The 21572-nt window shown below is 43.6% G+C and overlaps 1 protein-coding gene across 4 annotated transcripts in view; it reads right to left on the bottom strand.

Annotated features, from left to right (window-relative positions):
* Positions 1-21572, bottom strand: part of PRICKLE2 (prickle planar cell polarity protein 2) — a 332250-nt gene that overhangs the window by 64753 nt on the left and 245925 nt on the right. The gene's annotated exons all lie outside the window — the stretch shown is intronic.

Here is a 21572-nt window from a genome sequence, read left to right as displayed (position 1 = left end):
TAAAAACTTACCTCGTGAAATGCACCATTATTTTTTTTTAAATTTTTTTTTTCAATGTTTATTTATTTTTGGGACAGAGAGAGACACAGCACGAACGGGGGAGGGGCAGAGAGAGAGGGAGACACAGAATCGGAAACAGGCTCCAGGCTCTGAGCCATCAGCCCAGACCCGACGCGGGGCTCGAACCCACGGACCGCGAGATCGTGACCTGGCTGAAGTCGGACGCTTAACCGACTGCGCCACCCAGGCACCCCAAGTGAAATGCACCATTATTAAAACCAAGACAGCTAATGAGTTCATTGGTAAATTAACAACCTTCCAAAGCATCCCCGTGTCACACGGTAGGCACTCTGGCTTGCTCTGAGGAAGGGGAATGAGTTGGTCCTTCAACCCCTTCCAGTGGTCCTGCCGCTGCTTGGCTGGTGTGTCCCCTCCTGGTGTTCAAGGGCTGGCCTTTCCAAGCTCTTCCTCGAGCAAAGGGACGGGAATGATGGAGAAACTCCTCTCTTCAATTCCCACTCTGTCTCTGGCTGAACATAGAACTGCTGCATTGGAGATTCCCCTGGCATCCTCCAAAATAAAACTACCATGTAGCCCAAAACAAACACTAAGCAAACCAACGGTAAGGGAGAAATATTTAGTATACTTTCTGGCAGTACAAAAATTAAATCTGGTACCACCCCTGAAAATACTGCAGACTGCTCATTTTCATCCAACCATGTTTCCCTAGTTAATTTTCACGAGTAAATAATCAAGTCCAATAGAATTTTGCCAAGGATGACCATTTCCAAGCTATTACCTGGTATGGTGATAACGTTTTCCTCCTGTGTATCTGGAGCATCACTCTCCGAAAGCAGGACTATGGAATGTGCTAGAAACTTTGTTCCATTTACTCATCGCTCAGGTAGGGGTGCCCTGTGCTACTGCCCTGGGTTGAGGTGTATGAGGTACACTACCCCCAAATAAAAGCATTTTGAACACAATCAGCTGGCCCGTGACAAAGAAATTGCTGAAGGCCTTTGTTTAAGGTGTCACTCCCAGCGGTGAGGTTTGGCAATAATTTCAGTGTCTGTCAAGATGGATTGTAAGAGCTTTAGTCAGTGTGCAAATAAAATCTACAAAGCAAGGCCTCACCCAGTTTGAAAGACTGGGTTTGTTAGAAGCAACTGCACATTTCACAGCATTTCTGCCTGGGCAGAGACGGAAGGCAGGGAGTCAAATGACTCCCCGTTGGAAAGAAAAGTGTGCTAATTAAAGAAAGACAAAGCGTGCAAAGTGCTTAATTTAGAGCAGTGGTTCTCAAATTTTAGCTGGCATCAGAACCACCTGGAAGGCTTATTAAAACACACATTTCTAATTCGGCAGGACTGGGGTGGAGCCCTATGGTTTCCATTTGTATGTAACCCTTCCTTATGGGATGCCCCTGCTGGTGGGCCTGGGAGAATATTTTGAGAGTTTTAGAGTCATGCAACTGTTCTCCCTCAACAGCCAACCCCATGAGGCTGCCAGGTAAATGTTAATATTCCTCTGCTCTCCAGGACATCCAGGAGGCTCAGAAGATGGGAAGGAACTTGTTCTGTTCAGTATCACCTAATTTTGCAGGCGTCTCTTGCTATACCCACATACATATATGTTTAAGAAGGGGGATACCACCAGCTCTGGCAAGGATGAGAAATTCTAAGGGCAAAGCGCTCCTATTTTGGGGCAGGTCATTTTCCATATCAAAAGCATCCATTTTTTTTTTTTTTTTTTAAGAATGGGAACCCAACAAAGAAATGAGATATTCTGGGTTGATCTCAGATTCAACTGTTCTTTACCATCTCAATGAAGGAAAGGATCAGTGAATATATTTATGTATTTAGTGACTCTGATGGGCAAAGTGTTGTTGTATACAATATCTCATGCACCCTCCCCACACCCTGGAGGTTGGTACATTGTATTCACTAGACCGAGCATCACACAGCTAAAAAGTGGAAAAGTCATTTTTGGACTTGGCTTCCTCATCCTCTCCCTTTTTTTTTTTTTTTTTTTTTGGTGGATTCTTGGCCTTCTTTATCAAGGGAAAAAGACAGTGGCAGATGGATGGAAAGGAACAGAAAAAACCTAGATATAGTAGATGCCCAGTATGTATGACTGACCACATATATGATGAACACATTTTCCTTTCGTGTTCTTCATAAGATAACCAAAATATGGTCCAAAATGAACAGGCAGTAGTTAAAAAATGATGTACCCCCAATTAAACTGTCTTTCCACAACCCCATGGAATGATGGTATAAGGGAGTATGGCAGAGATGGCTGTCTACCCATATCCTTTTTCCTTTTCTTCCTTAATAAGAATGCCAAAATTTTACTTAAAGCATCAATATGCCCAACTTAGAATAATATTTTTGCAACTCCCTAGTAACTATGAATGGGCACGCAAATAAATTCTGGCCAATGACACATAGCATGTGACTCCTAGGAGAGTTCTTTCAAAGCAGGCCAAGCAGTTGGCAAAAGCCTTTTTGGCTTATTCCCCCTTCTTATGGCTTCCTGTCTGGAATGTAACAACAATGGCTACAGCTCCGGCAGCCATTTTGTACCATGAAGTTCTTTATTATACCACGGAACACCATAACAGCTTTGGATTGCCTATCTCTGAACTTATTTCATCAATGAGAGAAATAAATGACTTCTTTACTTGCAGTCTCAGTTACTAGGAACAGACGGCAATTTCTAAATGATACAGCACTGGTTCTCAGAGTTAGCGTACTGCAGAATCACGGGAGGACCTTATTCAACATTATCCCCATTTTTATTCTTCTGGGTCTTAAAAAAAAAAGCCCAGAATTCTTAATAAACACCTGACACCACATCAGGAGATACACCAGCTTAAGAGGAAGGCAGATGTGACTCCACAAGGTGAAGGCAAAATCTCCTGACGTGTAATCTCTGATGTGGGCTGACATACTTGAAAGGCTTTACAAAAGCCCATCTTAACCCAGAGACTAACTGGAAGACTGGACCTTATTTCATATTTTCCCTTTCCTGCAGTTTGAGAAACTTGGAACCTCAGTTAATCTACCTCAATTCAGGGAGGCAATATCTAGAAAATGCCCGAGGTCTCAGAAGGCAGGTGCCACAGAGAAGGGAAAGATGTTGCTTGAATCTGCGGCACGTGGAGATTTTTATGAAAAGTGCACGCGAGTCCTGAAATGGAGACCTGGAGAACACCTGGGGAGCATCACAGCTATAAGCAAGTGGTGATGGGCTGCTTTTAAGGGCCATTTGTTCACTGTGCCCCCACTGGCCAGAATTTCATTACCCAAGCAAGAGGAGAAAAGTGGTGTTGAGTGGCATCTAAGAGGTAAAACTGTACCAAGTTCGGCTCCTCTCCTTTTCTCTTAGAGACCCACATTATAATTTTAATCGGTTTACTCAGGAAGTAATGTAGGAAATAACAGTCTAATATCTAATGCCTACACAGTACCTCCATCATGCTTCAAGTCCCATAGGATTAGGATCAAAAATCAGGAATTAAAGCTCATTGGAGGCATTTTCAAAGAAGCGTATTTCAAAGGCTGCCCCCCCCTTTTTTCTTCTCCCAATGAGACGAAACATAAAATCATGCCTGATGTAGGTTCAAACATATCCAGAATCCAGTCGCTTTCCCCCACCCCTATAGGACCGTCCAGCCACAACTAAGTGCTCACTCGAATTGCTGCCATGGCTGCTTCTGGACTCTGGCTTTCACCTTTGCTCCTCTGCAGGTGATTCTCTATTCAGCAGCAAGAATAACCCTATCTGAGTATTAACCAGGTCATGTCAGTGTTCTTCTCAAAACGTTTCATGACTTCCCATTCCTCTCTGATTCAAAGCCAGAGTCTTCACTATAAAGATTATGATCATGCCTCCTTAACACTGGCTGATCATATTGCTTACTATATTCCTGGGGTCCAGTTCCACTCCCAATGGCCTCCTTGATATTCCTCTCACCTCAGGGCCTTTGCACTAGCTCTTCCCTTTGCCAGGAACATTCTTCCCCCTAGATATTTATGTGACGCCCATCCACACTTCCTCCAGTCTTTGCTCAAAGGTCACCTCATCAGAGAGGTCTTCCCGATCAGAGAGGACTACCCTAATAAATCAGCACCCCCACCTCTCAGTCTCGAGACTAGGGCTTCTCGACTGGGGCTAATGTTGACCCCCAGGGGTTATTTAGCAATGTCTGGAGACATTTATGGCTGTTCCAACTGGAGTGTGTGTGCGTGTGCAAACGTGGCAGGCTAGTGGCACACGGCTGGAGGGCGGGGAGGCTGCTAAAACTCCTACAGTACAAAAGAGGGCCTCCACGGCGAAGAATAATCTGGATTGAAGTGTCAGTAGTGCTGAAAGTGGTAAACCCTTAACTTGCTTTTCTTCAGAGAACTTACCATTTGCTGATGCATACTTTACTAGTTCATTTTCTCTCTCTTCCCTCTAGAACGCGAATACCCGGGATTTGGCTCACGATACACCCCCAGAGGAGTATCTTGTACCTAGCAGGTACTCAGCACCTGTTTGCTGAGGGAATGCACGCTGTACATCCTCCTGCCTTTCCGGTTTATCGAAGGACTGGGAGAGACATGGAGCAAGAGAACACACAGGTGAGGTTTCCGGAGGGGCCCCGAGTAAAACTCTTAGAGCTTCCCTTTCACCCCATCAAAGCACTTCCTTAGTCCCTGATGATTCCTGGGGTGGGGGGATGGAGAAGAGGCTAAAAGGAAGGATGGAGTAACTGCCAAGGGACGGTTTCTTTAAGAGGAAGGGGCCAAACCAACACCCATTTGCATGTGAAGTCAGAGATTTTCTTTCAAGCTGAATTGACTTTGTTCAAATGAAAGAAAATAATCACATTACGTCCTCCAGCAGCTCCTATAATCCCAAGTCACATGACTTGTTCTGCTTCTAGGCCTGCTAGCTCCACACACTCGCTCTCTTCCCAAACCTTTAAGCTCTTAAAATCTTTTACTTACAGTATTAAACTTCACTGTTTAGTTAGAAAATACCTTTCATTTAGTTTGGAGCATTACCTGACAGTTACTTTATCCTGTCTTAAAGAAGAGGCCCCAGAAATGAAAGACCCTGGGGTTTAAACACGTCCCCTTTAAACTGCAACTACATAAAGACTCCCCTACCCCAGTTTTACCAAAACATTCTTTGAAGAATGTCTACACATTTGCATACAGGCTAAAAATTCCCCAACAGTTGCTTACTTATTTTTTTGGTAACAGTTTCAATATTGCCTTTAGACAAAATATACCCATACATATGTAAGGAAAAAGCAGGACGGTAGTTTCTTATAGTGCTTGTTTGGGTCCTGCAGTCACACTGTTTGGGTCTAAATACCGGATTGAACACTCCCCATCTGTACAGAGTTGGGCAAGTTACATTATCTCTTATAAAGTCAATATGCCCATCTGTAAAATGGGGATGATAATATTTACCTTAATGTATTGCAATGAGGCTCAAATGATATAATGCGACTAGTACAGAGGCAAGGCACAGGGAAGGCTCTATTTCTTAGCTTTGAAGCAATTGAATGCATAAGTGATAGATGTCTGTGTTATGTTGCGGACTGAATCGTGTCTCCGCCTCCCACCCCCACACCACTCATATGGTAAACCCCTTAACCGCCAATGTGATTGTATTTGGAGGCAGAGACTTTATTTATTTATTTTTTTTAAAAATTTTTTTTCAACATTTATTATTTATTTTTGGGACAGAGAGAGACAGAGCATGAACGGGGAAGGGGCAGAGAGAGAGGGAGACACAGAATCGGAAACAGGCTCCAGGCTCCGAGCCATCAGCCCAGAGCCTGACGCGGGGCTCGAACTCCCGGACCGCGAGATCGTGACCTGGCTGAAGTCGGACGCTTAACCGACTGCGCCACCCAGGCGCCCCTGAGGCAGAGACTTTAAAGAGATGATTCCAATTAACTGAGGTCAGAGTGTGGGGCTGTCATCAGAAAGAACCGATGCCCTTATAAGAAGAGGAGGAGACATCCAGAGTGTACATGCACAGAGAAAAGGCCATGAGAAGACATACCCAGAAGGCAATCATCCGGAGGCCAAGAAGAGAGGTCTCACCAGAAACCAACTCTGCCGGGACCTTGATCTTGGATTTCCTGCCTCCAAGACTGTCCAGGAATAATGTCTGCTGTTTAAGCCACCCAGTCCGTGGTATTCTATTATGGAAGCCCCAGCAGAGTAGACAAGACAGTCTACTATATGCAAGGAACTGTTCAGAGCTTTTGCGGAAAGGACACGTATACAAATAAGAAACTCCTCCTGGATGAATGAAGTTATATACGAGTTACAAGAAAAGTATGTAAGTAACCATAAAGCAAAGTCAAAATAATGCCAGAGCCATCAGAGGCAGACAAAAACACTACTAAGTGTCAAAGAACAAGAAATCAAATCCATAAATGTGTACCCCTGCCAATTTCCATGGTGGAAACAATGCTGGGGTGGATGATTCTGAGCTACCTGCACGGCTGGGAAGAGATGCACAGCAGTATAACAGATAAAATAAACCCAAAAGCACAGATAATGGTGAAACACAGGAAAGTAATTATGAAGTGATAAGTTCTCAGTATCTATTAGCTTTGTTTTTAATATAGGTTTATACAATTAAGTTTTAAAAATGGCTCAATTTGGGGCACGTGTGTGGCTCGGTTGGTTAAGTGTCTGACTCTTGATTTCAGTTTAGGTCATGATCTCTCAGTTCGTGAGATCGAGCCCTACATTAGGCTCTGCACTGACAACACAGAGCCTGCTTGGGATTCTGTCTCTCCCTTTCCCCTGCTCTCCCTCTTTCTCAAAATATATAAGTAAACTTAAAAAAAAAATAGAAAAATACAATTAAAAAAGAGATTTTATTTTATTTTATTTTTTAATTTATTTTTTAATGTTTATTTATTTTTGAGACAGAGAGAGACCGAGCACGAATGGGGGAGGGGCAGAGAGAGGGAGACACAGAACCGGAAGCAGGCTCCAGGCTCTGAGCCATCAGCCCAGAGCCCCACGCGGGGCTCGAACTCACGGACGGTGAGATCGTGACCTGCCTGAGCTGAAGTCGGACGCTTAACCGACTGAGCCACCCAGGCGCCCCAAAAAAGATATTTTAAAAAATGGCTGGATTTAACAGTCAGCTTATAGAATTCCTGAGAACTGACCAACTAGATCTTGTGAGGTCAGCCACTTCCATCATACCACTGTCAGAAACTTACATTGTCAGTTTCTTTGGCAAACTCTCTTTAAAAAGGTAAACACAGGGGCGCCTGGGTGGCGCAGTCGGTTAAGCGTCCGACTTCAGCCAGGTCACGATCTCGCGGTCCGGGAGTTCGAGCCCCGCGTCGGGCTCTGGGCTGATGGCTCAGAGCCTGGAGCCTGTTTCCGATTCTGTGTCTCCCTCTCTCTCTGCCCCTCCCCCGTTCATGCTCTGTCTCTCTCTGTCCCAAAAATAAATAAACATTAAAAAGGTAAACACAGTAGAAGGCCTGTAAACACCATGCTAGCTCTTTGATGGTTCTGGCAAATAGCACATTGGGCCAAGTCATCTACCTTAGCTGATACATACTTCGAAACATTTATAGTTCTCACTCTCTTAGTCCTTTCCACATTCCTTCCATGCATGTGCCAACATTTTTGTCCTCCCTTTGTATATCTTTTCTTTTGCTCCCTTCTTGTTTCCTTTAAAAAAGCTTTTTTTTTTTAATGTTTATTTATTTTTGAGAGAGGGAGAGGCAGAGTGTGAACAGCGGAGGAGCAGAGAGATAGGGAGACGGAATCATAAGTAGGCTCCGGGCTCCGAGCTATCAGCACAGAGCCCGACGCGGGGCTCGAACTCACAAGCCGCGAGATCATGACCTGAGCCGTAGTTGGATGCCCAACTGAGTGAGCCACCCAGGTGCCCCTGGAACCCATTTTAAAATACAGGTTGGTGATCTTTATTTGGAATCAGTTAATTTAAGGCAGTTTTATTTCTGCACATTAAATGATGGTTATGAGCCCATAAAAAAGTAGGAAAACTAAGGGGCTTCATATATATTACAAAACAAGTATTTCTGACCGCCATGGCTACCCTCAGCCCGAGTTACACTGCCCACTCCATTAAGTTTCAAATGCGTTATGGACAGAATTGCAAGTATTTAGTCTTCCCCGTTCTGAGAGGCCAAAAGATCAGTGAAGGTTAGCCTGCAGGTTCAAGGTTAGATATGGTCATAAAACTCATGGTCAATACTATGCTATTTTAGAGAAAAAGATGGGGGGAAAAAAAGGTTTGGTTAGGATGAGCTAGAATATGCCACTGTAACAAACCACAAAATATTACTGGCTCCGCACCACAGTCATTTTGTAATTAGAAAAACATTTTTCTTGGGGCCCCTGAATGGCTCAGTCAGTTAAGCGTCTGACTTCAGCTCAGGTCACGATCTCATGGTTTCTGAGTTCAGGCCCCACATCAGGCTCTGCGCTGATAACGTAGAGCCTGCTTGGGATTCTCTTGCTCTCTCTCTCCCTCTTTCTCTGCTCCTCCCCCACTTGGACTTTCTCTCTCAAGATAAATCAATAAACCTAAAAATTTTTTTTTCTTAATGCTCTTATTGTGGTAAAGCATATTTAAGATTTGCCATTTTAATTATCTTAAAGTGTGTAATTCAGTGGCATTAATCGCAATCGCAATGTTGTACAGCCACCACAGTAATCTACTACCTCAATGTTTTCATCATACTCAAGAGAAACTCTCTACCTTACATTAAGCAATAATTCCATTTTTCTCCCTTCTTCCAGCCTCTTATAACCTCTCATCTACTTTCTGCCTCTATGAATATACCCAGTATGGATAATTCATCTAAGGGCAATCATGCAATATTTTTCTTTTCTGGTTTATTTCACTTAGTATAATTTTTCCAAGGTTCACTCATATTGTAGATCTATTGGACACCATTACTTTTTATGGCTGAATACTATTCCACTGCATGAATAGACCGCATTTTGTTTATTGATTCAACTAGTGATACAACTCGGGTTGTTTTCACCCTTCGACTATTGTGAATCACGCTTCAATGTAAAGTATTTGTTTGAATCTCTGCTTCCAGTTCTTTGGGTATATATCTAGGAGGGGAGTTGCTAGATCATATATTTCATTTTCGTGAGGACTTGTCAAACTGTTTTCCACACTGGCTGTAGTGTTTTCCATTTCCACCAGCAATGTACACGTACGAGGGCTCCCATTTCTTTACATCCTCACCAACACTTGTTATTTTCCATTTTCAAGAATTATAGCCATCCAGGATACCTGCATGGCTCAGGTGGTTGAGTATTCAACTCTTGATTTTAACTCAGGTCATGACCTCATGGGTTCATGAGATTGAGCTCCAAGTTGGGTTCTGCACTGACAGCGTAGAGCCTGGTTGGGATTCTCTCTCTCTCCCTCTCTCTCTGCCCTTCCCCCCACTCTCAGAATAAATAAATAAGCCTAAAAAAAATTATAGCCATTCTAGTAGGAAGGAAATGGTATCTCCCTATGGTTTTGATTTGCATTTCCCTAACGACTAATGATGTTGAGCATCTTTTCAAGTGCTTATTGGCCATGTCTTTATCTCTTTTGGAAAAGTCTCTATATTCTAGTTCTTTGCCTATTTTTTAAATTGTTTTTGTTTCTGAGTTATAGGAGTTCTTTATACACTCTGTATATGAAACCCTTATCCATACCGCAGTTTAATTTCTCACTCACGCTAATTCTCTGACATGAGTAGGCAGAGTCCCAGGTAACTGAGGCTCTGTATTAATATGTGCCCCACACGCCTGGGTGGCGCAGTCGGTTAAGCGTCCGACTTCAGCCAGGTCACGATCTCGCGGTCCGTGAGTTCGAGCCCCGCGTCGGGCTCTGGGCTAATGGCTCAGAGCCTGGAGCCTGTTTCCGATTCTGTGTCTCCCTCTCTCTCTGCCCCTCCCCCGTTCATGCTCTGTCTCTCTCTGTCGCAAAAATAAATAAACGTTGAAAAAAAAAAATTAAAAAAAAAAAAATATGTGCCCCACAATGATGGCAGCAGAGAAAACAAAAGCCTGGAGCTGAACACCGGCAATTAAATGCTTTTAATGGGGCACCTGGGTAGCTCAGTCGGTTCAGCGTCCGACTTTAGCTCAGGTCATGATCTCCCAGTCCGTTGAGTTCGAGCCCTGTGTTGGGCTCTGTGCTGACAGCTCAGAGCCTGGAGCCTCCTTCAGATTCTGTGTCTCCCTCCCCACAGCTCATGCTCTGTCTCTGTGTCTCAAAAATGAATGCTAAAAAAAAATTTTAAATGCTTTTATCTGGATGTGAACTACGTGACTTCTGTGTATATTTCATTGGTTAAGGCAAGTCACATGGTTGTGCTTAATTTGCGTGGGCATAATTTGCATGTGACTGGAAGAAACAGGAGTAAATCATTTGTTAACAACCCTACCACCCGATACAGCAGAGAAAGAATGGAATCATGTGTGAACAAGGTATTAGCTTTTGGAAAGGAAATCATGGTCAATTCTTGGTATTCACGGTAGTTAAATTCTATAAAGCAACAACACACTCTGAAGTAGTGAATAGTAAACCACTGTTTCTAGGTAGGGGAAATACAGGACTAGATTCCTGCCAGCTTCTGGTCACAACATTTTTATCAGTAGATCAATCTATGACCTTGTCTTAATGGTTTTAACTACGTATAATATAGTTGATTCACTAACAGTGAATCCACAGTCGACAGCACTTCAACTCACGCTGAGTTGGGATCTATTATTATCTATGGCATATATATTCTCCATGAGACATCTCACAGGTGTTTTGCCCTCAGAAACATGAGACGGCACTCTAGCACTAAGCTTGAGGGGCATCTGATACAGCGACATCACCACGAAAAAGCACAAACGCAAAACAATTAGCACTAAATAGATGACAAAAGGCATACTTCTTCATTTTATGAGAGGTAAAACAAAAGGGAGAGTACTGCCTTGCTCAACCTCAACTGGCAAACATACATGCTGGGTGATTCCAATCTTTCGTCCCTCTACATGTGTCTCAGGGTAACTGCAAAAGTGCTGTGGGTATTGATTTTGGGGATAACAAATTCTGATGATGAGTAGGCAAATTTGCAAATACTGAGGATCCAAGGAAATTATAATCTATTTGACCTGTTCAGGAGTAAGGAGCTTTCGCCAGGATTCAAGTTTAGGTCTCATTTCCAAGCTCATTCTCTTTCCACTTCTCCCCACCGCCTTCATCAGTTAGTCACAGGATTACACTCTGCCCTGAGTATTTTATGAATCAATGGCCAAGGTGGTCACAGTTCACTCTTCAAGCTGCAGATTCCTGCTAAAGCCTTAAACATTGAACAGGCTAGAATGGCTGCTTAATCACGAAAATGACATGGATCCAATGGAATCTAAAGAAGGTGGAAATCAACCAAGTTACTTGGTAATGTGCATGCTTTGAAAATGTTCCATGGTAAGGATTGCATGAACCGATTCAGCTTGACAAAGTTTTATTTCTTTGAGGTCTATGCAACAGAAGTTAATGTGTTCAGGCTTATCCTCAACAAAGATCGCGTGGTCCTTGAAGCAATTGCTCCAATTCCTGAGAGTATATTCTTAAATTTTATTAGTTTATTGTCATTTTATGTATTTATTTTGTGGTAAAATACATATAATATAAAACTTACCGCTCTAACCATTTTTAAATGGCATTAAATACCATGTTGGTAAACCATCACCACCATCTATCTCCAGAACTTTTTCATCTTTCTGAACTAAAATTCCATACCTATTAAATATTAACTCCCCAATTCCCGCTCCCACCACACAGTCATCATTCTCTTTTCCGTCTCTATGAACTTGACTACTTGAGGGTAATTTTTATCACATGTTGGGACCAAATGTTTTTCAGCAGTAACACTTCTCTGAAATTATGGTGAAAATCAGTGGGAAAAAAATGAGCCAGACAGTATATCTATACTTACACTAAAGTATTTTTATAACTGTTCTTCTGTTTTGTTTTGTTTTGTTTTTTTTTTTTTCAACGTTTATTTTTTGGGACAGAGAGAGACAGAGCATGAACGGGGGAGGGGCAGAGAGAGAGGGAGACACAGAATCAGAAACAGGCTCCAGGCTCTGAGCCATCAGCCCAGAGCCTGACGCGGGGCTCGAACTCACAGACCGCGAGATCGTGACCTGGCTGAAGTCGGCCGCTCAACCGACTGCGCCACCCAGGCGCCCCTGTTCTTCTGTTTTGAATAAGACAATTAAAGATTCCAAAGGAGACACTGGCCCCAGCCATCAGCATCTATAACAAACGAGCATGTGGGAACTCAGATGTTCACAGAGAAGACCCATAAGATAAATCGCCACTGATAATCGGGCAAGTTATTTCTCCTGACTGTTGAGCCTCGGGGCATAACATAACATTTCACAGATCATAGAATTTCCATGATATAGCACCTCTTCCTTACTCAAGGCAGTTTCCTGATCATTCTAGAAGAGGTACGAGAAGCATTCAAAAGTGTTAGTCAATAACTGCAAGAAAAGAGAACCCAATGTCAACGAGGCTCAGACCCAGAGAGTCAGTTCTGGAGGGAACTCTTCAACATCCTGACATTCCTGACCATCTGGCGTAAAACAATGCTCATCCGCATGTGATCACAGTCTCATGCAAACAACAGTGGATGTTGTTATGTGTTAGCCAACAACAGCATCCAGTTGTGGTAGTATCACGTAGCCTTGGTCTTCTGTGATGACTACGGTATTTTCCCTTGTTGCCTATACCATTCTTTACTCTTGTTTTAGTTTACTGAACACTCCTCTAAACCTTTTTTGGGAATCAGCAGAAAATGGATTAAAAGGGAAAGAAAAGCCTTAATTTTACTCATATATTTAAAAAGTATTTTTTAATGTTGATTTATTTTTGAGAGAGAGAGAGAGAGAGAGAGAGAGAGAGAGAGAGAGAGAGATAGGGTGCGAGCTGGGGAGGGGCAGAGAGAGAGACAGAATCCAAAGCTGGCTCCAGGCTCTGAGCTGTCAGCACAGAGCCTGACGAGGAGCTCGAACTCAGACCGTGAGATCATGACCTGAGTGCAAGTCGGACGCTCAACTGACTGAGCCATCCAGGCGCCCCTCATAGATATTTTAGAAAGCAAACCTATCAAAATGGGGAGTTTCCACGTCTGTTCTTATCTATGTTAAGAAAAGGAAATAAGGATATAAACTAAACAGGAAATGATCTCAAAATTATTAATATTCATATGATTTTGTTTTTAAACTGTTTTACCGAGGCTTGGGCAAATACGAACTCAAGTGAGGAGGCTGAAACAGCATACTGAGATGCAGGCTATTCAAGATGGGAGGAAAAAAAAGCTAAGAAATGCTACTAAAAGTACATCACCTAAGTTCCCTGTCATAATCAGAAGGATGGAAACACGGATACTTGTTAAAAATGAATGACGTGTAAATACCGTGAGGCTGAAAGAAGCTCATGGTACTTGAACAGCGGCAAGGGGTCCAGTGTGGTTGGATGTGAGGAAGTAGTTGGCCATCACTAGAGAAATAGGAACGTAGTCTATAGTTTTCCTAAAGTGAAGGAACATGAAAGAAGCTTCTACTCAAAAGTAGAAGAAAATAGAAAAAGCGAGAGGAAAAAAGATGGCAAACACAAACCAACAAAAAAGTGGTAGTAATGATTATCTAAGTGATCACAACAAATGTAAATATATTATATCCACGGATGAAAAGATTATCAGTTTAGAAGTAAAACACAATATCCATCATGTGCTGCTTACTTAAAACACAACCATGAGAAAAGGTTGAAATAAAGGAATGAAAAAGCATACTCTTGCTTGCTATTATTCATCCAAAGGAGGCTAGTGTGCAATGTTAATACTGTACAAACCAGAATTTAAGTGAATATAATTAGTAGTGAAAAAAGAAATTTTACGTGTGATTAACTGATCCTTGGTCACTTCAGCATCATTAGTGATACATTTGTCGATCACTGTGTAATAGCCACTGGACCACTACTTATATTCTAGGACAATATTATTCATGCAGCATTCATAAGCTTTTTAAAAACCATACAAATGATTTCCATGTTAAGGTAAATCAAATGCAAAAAACACTAAAAAGAGATGTTACAAAAACAAAGGAAAAATCTAGAAAAATAAACTTGCAGGCACCCAAAATACAGCCACAAAACATATAAAGCAAAAACAGAAATTCAAGAATAAACAAACCCATAAATACAATGAGGGATTTTAAGATACCTCTCTCAGGCAACAGAAGATCAAAAAGGCAAAAAAATTAGGAAGGCGACAGAGAATATCACATCAATAGTGATTATTGCTCACTATCACATTTTTTCCTAACAATTTAGAAACATTACCTTCCTTATTCTTACTTTATACTGGGAAGAACATACTTAACATCCTTATTTTCTAAATGAGAAACAGAAGCTATAAGGTGCTAAGGAACTTGGTCAAGGTCACTTAGAGACCACTGTCTGAAACTGAAATTTTCTGATTCATAGTTCTTTCTGGACTTGAATGCCCCTGTTTCTATCTGCCTCCTCTACAGTCCTTAAGTATTTTCCCTGATGTTGTAGGGGGAAGACTGGTAAAGGAAATAAACTCTACTCCTTAAATTCTGGCTCCATGTGACAATGTGCAAAGTTATACACTTTCTCCCATGTCGCGTTCTTAAACATCAAACACAAGGTTCAGGTTCAATCATTTCTTTTTTTTGTAATGTTTATTTATTTTTGACAAAGAGAGTGAGCACAAGCAGGGGAGAGGCAAAGAGCGAAGGAGACAGAATCTGAAGCAGGCTTCAGGCTCTGAGCTATCAGTGCAGCGTCTGACATTGAGCTCAAACCCACAAACCATGAGATAATGACCTGAGCTGAAGTCAGATGCTTAACCGACTGAGCCACCCAGGCACCCTGAGGTTCAATAATATCTGTGGTCTTATTTCTATAGTTCTTGTGTCTGTCCACCCTCTCCCCCATTCTCTAGACTACCATTTCACTCCCCTATCAGACGGAGATCCCAGTTTTGTTATCTCAGATGGTTTTTTCCAGGTAAAGTGTATTCACACCAATTGGACTTCCAATCGGTAATTCTATTTAAAGCTTCTTGAGATGCCAGGTGTTAGCTGCCCTCTAAGGCAGGAACCATTACAATTTCATTTTGTAAATGAAGAAAAATGACTTCACCAAGGCAAAAAAAAAAACAAAAATCAAAAAACAAAAAAACAAAACACCTGCTCCAATGACAAATACAGCCAGGGAGAGGCAGATGTGCATCAGGTCCCAAGTGTGTCTGATACCATAGAGATGGCTTTCAATCCCTATGCTTGGGAAAGACCACCCACTGATCTTATTTCACCAGAATTGTTTCTTATGAAATATTCATCATCCAGATGAATTCTTGATGATCCACACAGCACTGGAGTTCAGGAGAAGACGGATGCTTCATAACCATGAACAAACTCAAGGTCAAATTTATCTATATCGATTTGAACCTCTCCCTCAAACAGGAAGAGAGTTGCCAAGTCGTTCGCAAAATTAGTTGGTTGGTATTTCAGCTCTTATCCCTTCCCGCCTCTCTGTCCAAGGCTCTGATGCTTGCCATGATTTGTTAAATGTGAAAGAGGAAGGAGAAACTAGAAAAGGGCATTGGGTGTTCACAATCTTGACCATGAGAACTGGGGAAAAAACCCTCCCTCCTGTCCCTTACCACTTACTCAATGGAAACACCACCTCTTCTAACATTCTTTGGCAAGAGTCAAACAAGAGGTTTCCCAGAACCCCAGGATTGCAGGGAAATAAGAAATAAAGTAATCAATGAGCTGAGCTAGTTAATGCTCACAGTCCTTTACAGGTTGGTGCTAGACTTTTCGGTACCTTCAGGGAAATTACAGATACCCTCCCAACTACAAATTAGAAAAAGCCCCCAATCTCTCGAGATAGAGTCCTGCCTTACGGCAAGGTGAGCTGCAAGGTGTCTTATGCTAAACAAGATGTGTTCCGCCTTTTGGGAGTCATCAGAGCCTAGGTGAATATCAGCCTCCAATCACCCCCTAGGCCGGGCACCTTTGTGCAGTGCACAAACTGTACAACTCTATGTGGCAGCCCTGATCTTCTCTCAAGCGAGAGCTTATGAATTTATGCATGCATTTCAGGAAATGCAGGTTTAGCAATTTCCTGAGTAATTAGCTTCTCTTAACAAGAGCTGATCACTGAGTTTCAATCAGTCTTTCTAGGCGCCATAGCAGTAACAACCACCACTGGTACTTACTGAGTACCAACTACATGTTAAGCACTGTCATAGAGAATTTACAGAGATGATGAAATGAGCCAGTTTGTGGGACTGAGTTTTCAGTGCCATCCATCTGGATGTTGACGAGTTTTTGTCCCAAATCTCCTTTTTATTGTGTATAATTAATACTAAGCAAATTCTTTCTGACAGTACTTGGCCAAAAGGCTCACTTAATTTCTGAGGCAACCGTGGAACTCTAGGAAGACCTCACCATTGGAATGAGAAGATGCTTGCCTTCCTATCTGCTAAAGAGCAAGTCCGTTTGTTCATTCATTCATTAGTTCATTTGACTGAGGTATCTGAAATATAATAAGCTGCACATATTCATAGAACATAACTTGATAAAACTTGATATACATATACACATATATAGCAACAAAGCCATCATCAGCATGATCACAAGAGAGAAAAAAAAACCCTATTATCCTTGAAAGGTTCCTCTTCCCTTTTGCCTTTCCTCCTTCCCACTCTCCCCAACTCTCCTATCCCTAAATAACCATTGATCTGCTAGTGATTGAATTTTCGAGAGTTTCATATAAATGGAATCCTCGAGTGTGTAACTTTTTGGTCTGATTTCTTTCACTGAGAATAAAGATTTTTAGATTCATTCATGTTGCATCTATCAAAAGTCCATTCCTTTTTATTGCAGAATAGTATTCTACTGTACGAATACAACACAATTTATCCATTGGTCCATTAATTGACCAATTTTTGCCTATTCAAAAGAAAGCTAAAAGCAGCCATTTTTAAAGCTCCATGCTTAAAGTATTGTCTCATTCAATCCTTACAACCATGCTATAGTTACATAATGATATCCTTGGTTTTCAGATGATGAAAGGAAGGTCCAGGAAGGCGGATTACCTTGGTCAATGTTTGGGAGCAACATAGCTGGGATTTGAACACAGAGTTAGTGAATGTCAGTGCTCAAACTCGGGAATACCACGAGCCAAGAAGAACGAAATGGAAGTGAAAAAAATGGAAGCCACAGGAGACCAACACAAAGCCTAAAGTCTCTGTGGATCTTCCACAAAGAGGACTGTCTACATCTGCCTGCAAATGAGTCCACATCATACCATGCAAAATCTCAAGACAGGAGCTGGGAAGCTCCTGGAAAACAGCCACACCGGGATCACACCTGGACCGAGGGCTTACAGGTAATGATTACTTAAAAAATAACTGTCAAATGAATAAATGGGTGAGGGTATGAGCGTATAGCTGAACGGATGGACAGGTGGAGAAAGTTAGTTATCAGTGGGCTTGATGGTAGATTCATCCAACCATCCCATGAAACTACTCAAAATATCTCACGAGTCATAAGGCAGAGATCATCTTGATAGTAAATCAACTGTCACACCAGCTCACAGGGTAGGCTACACAGTCCGCAAAAAGGGCAGGCAGCAGTGAACACAGGCAGCAAGTCCAAGTCCTGAGGCCCACTCGCAATCTTGAGGATCCCAGAATGCATTTAGTATAAAGGCCATCCGTCTTGAGAGCTGGAAAATCCAATGGCAGCTAACCTTTCCTGTGTTTGCAAACGAGCCTTGGTTTCCTCAGGCATCACACTCTGGACACAAGTCTTGACAAGGCCCTGCTGGTAGAACTTGGCCGCAATACTGCTGATTTGATCCGGCAAAGGCCCTGAAGCCTGAACCCAGCTTCTAGGCCCATCTCTGACAGTTCTGTTGAAAACAAGTTCATTAACAGGCAGTTTTACTGAATACTGTGCACGGGCATATTTCCCATTGCCATGTGATGATGTCACTGCATTTATGGAGCCAAGATCAACACGGCATCGTCGATGTGACTGGTTTCCTGAGAACTATGCAGGAGATTGCTTTTGGGCCTCCTTCTGCCTCCCTTCCCCACTCACGTCTCATGCTGCACCGAAAGCACTGGGATGAGTGACGGCGAAGGTGAACGCAGGAGAGGCCGCTTGGAAGCAATGTAATCCAATCCACTTGGAGAGCGGTGTGCCTTACTGCGGCCATGAAATTCCATTTTGAGCTCAGCATGTGCTGATGGAATAATGAAACGAAGATGATAGTGCAAACGGCTGGTGACTCTAATGATGGTGTTTGTGGGGTTTTTAAAGGGGCTATTAGATGGTGCATTCCCGTCTTATGAACCAGAACCACCCAGCGGGCCCAGAGAGATGAACCACTTTGTCATTCGTCTCTCCCTTCCCCCAGATCTACCGGCCTCTGTCCCTCTTGGTATAAATAGCTTCGCACGTTAAAAAAAGACTAAACTGTCAATAGCCTGTAGTGAATTGCAAAGCTGGGTGCTGACACTGGGGACCCAGCCCAGGGGTGAGTCACAGCTGTAAAATTCATGGCTTTGCAACAGCAGGGACCGGAGCATTTTCTGGGTCAACAGGCCAAGCAAGGGGCTGAGGAGCAGGGCCGGTAAAAGGGTTTTAAAAGCATCGTGAATTCCCCTTTAACATTAACAACCTTGTCTTCAGGCTGTGTCCAAGAGACGTCAGTCAGGGGCAAGATGCCAGAGATGGAAGGGGGTAGTTTTGGGGGTTCATCCCACTACTGCCCCCAGGCAACTCTGCTGCAGTGTCTTAAAGACCCAAATAACGGTCATGGTGACGACAGTAGGTACCATTTGATGAGGACCTGCTAGGGGTCGGCATCCCCTAGGCATTTTAAAGAGAAATTTAGGTAGTCTTCATAGCTACTTCAGACTTAGGCAAGAGTCTCTTCATTTTACAAGACAAAACAAGCGAAGTTCAGTCCACTCAAGGTCACAGAGCTAAAAACGGGCAGAGCCAAGATGTGGCTCCATGTGTTCCGAACACCGGCTTTTCCCACGACCCTCGAGCAGCCATTCTCAAGCTTTGGCACATATCAGAAACACCTAGAGTCCAAAAAGAATGGTGGGCCCACCTTCAGAGTTCTGGTTCAGTAGGTCTGGGACAGAGCCTTGGAGTCTGCATTTTTAGGAAAGTTCCCAAGCGGTACGGGACCCTTACTTTGAAAAACCACTGGACGAGGCTGACAAAACGTGGGTCGTCTAAGGAACAGCTCAGCCTGAGGGGAGCCTGTGTGGTTCAGTTGGTCAAGCATCTGACTCCTGATTTCGGCTGAGGTCACGATCTTAAGGTTCGTGAGATCGAGCTCTGTGTTGGGCTCCTCCTTGCTGAGCATGGAGCCTGCTTGGGATTCTTTTTTCCTCTGCCCCTCCCTGACTTGCTCTCTCTTTCCCTCTCTCCAAATAACTAGAAAACATTACAAGTAATAATTGGAGCAACAACTCGGCTCAAATGTCATCTCCTCAACGATGCTTTCCTTGGCCCCCCCATCTAAAGCAGCTTCTCTAAATGAGGGACCAGGAAGCGATAGCCTTTGAGTGAAATCAGGCCCACTGACTACTTCTTTTACACCAAGTTTTACTGTCACATGCCCATTCACCCACAGGTTGTCTCTGACTGCTTTTCCACTACAGCATCAGAGTATTTGTGATAGAGGTTACATATGTCCTCCAAAGCCTAAAATAATGACTGTGCGGCTCTTTGCAGAAAACGTTTGTCCTCTCTGGATCTAAACCATATCACCCTTTTTTATTGCTTCTCTAGCACACATCACTTTCTGCAAGTCGTCTGCATTCACACTACTGTTAACAGCATCCTCTGCTACGATGTCGGCTTTGTAAGGGGAAGGATACTGGTCTGCTCGTGGCTGTCCCTCAGCGCCCGGAAAAGGCCTGGCATATAGCTGGCACTCCATAAATACCCGCTGAATGAATATCACCGGTGAGTGTCCAGGCATGTAATACTGCACAGGAACACGGGGGCCACTGGAGGGAGTAGAGGAAACGTGGTTCTCGCCACGTGGGCTGTTGGCCAGGATCGAAGAGTGAGAAGAGCCAGAGATAAACAGAGACTGTTGACGGGGCAAAGTTAGCCTTTGAAGTTTCCTGCTTCCTGCAGGGATGGGGAAACTGGAGGTGGAGAAAAGAGAAATCCCTTAGTCACCAGAGTCAACCTGAGATTAGAAGAAACTTCCCTCCCCTAAGAATGAAAGGGCCTTGTGTGATGCATGTGGCGTGTACTTCCAACATATGCCAAGTCGGCTTCCTTGGATCTGATAGCCTGGGTGGGTCACCGGAGAAGAAAGAGGGGTGGAGGAGGAAGAGCCCAAACAGGCACTGAGGCTGCAGAGACAGCTGGTGTGAATCCTGGCTCTGCCCCTTACTACCTGTGGCAAGCGAGTGGAGTTTCTGATCCTCTCTGAGTGGCAAGGTATTCCCTGGAGAAGGGAGGGACTTTGTACGAGGATCAGTACAAGACCAATGTGATGGTCTATTCAGGTAACATCTGTTTCACAGAACGAGTAATCGGCATCAGGCATTATTTTAGGCACCGAGTACCTGGGGTGAAAGAGACAATGTATGATTTCCTCCAACAGGCTCACGTGTGAAAAGGGAGGGCACGTGATAAAAGGGATAGACATCAACCTATTGAGAGTATCTGTACGGGGGCTCTCTGTTGCCTTACCCCCACTTGCAGGCAGGAACATCAAGGCGATGGGTGTGAGGGCTCCTTCGATGTCCCAGAGGCCACCAAGGCCGTGGGGTTTTCCAGGCTTCGCATCCCTGGATGCCTTGGCAAGAGCTGGACACTGCATGGGCTCCATTCATTTCCCCCCAAACCATCCACGACACCCTGCCCAAAATTTTTTTTAAAGTTTCTTAAAAGTTTATTTGAGAGAGAGAGCATGCACGCAAGAGAGCACAGGTGCATAAGAGCAAGAGAGGGGCAGAAAGAGAAGGAAAGAGAGAGAATTTCAAACAGGCTCCACACTGTCAGTGCAGAGCCAGATGTGGGGCTCAATCTCACTGTTGAGATCATGACTTGAGCTGAAATCAAGAGTCAGACGCCGCATCAGTCAACTGGGGCACCCAGGTGCTCCCCTTTTTAAAAAATATATATATTTTTCAGTTTATTTATTGAGAGAGAGAGAGAGAGAGAGAGAGAGCGCGCGCGCATGTGCATGTGTACACGCACACAAGCACGGGGTGGGGGGCAGTGCGGCAGGGTGGGGAGAGGGAGAGAGGAAGAGAGAGAGAAGCCCAAGCAGGTTCAGTGCTGTCAGCACTGAGCCTGACTCAGGGCTCGCTCTTAGGGACGGTGACCGTGACATCATGAGCCGAAATGAAGAGTCAGATCCTCAACCGACCGAGCCACCCAGGCACCGCCCCCCCCCCC

This window comes from Herpailurus yagouaroundi, unplaced genomic scaffold (genome assembly GCF_014898765.1).
Source record: "Herpailurus yagouaroundi ecotype Mexico unplaced genomic scaffold, PumYag 213, whole genome shotgun sequence".
Lineage (NCBI taxonomy): Eukaryota > Metazoa > Chordata > Mammalia > Carnivora > Felidae > Herpailurus > Herpailurus yagouaroundi.
The sequence above is the reverse complement of the archived record's forward strand: the minus strand, read 5'-3'. Positions and strand labels throughout refer to the sequence as shown.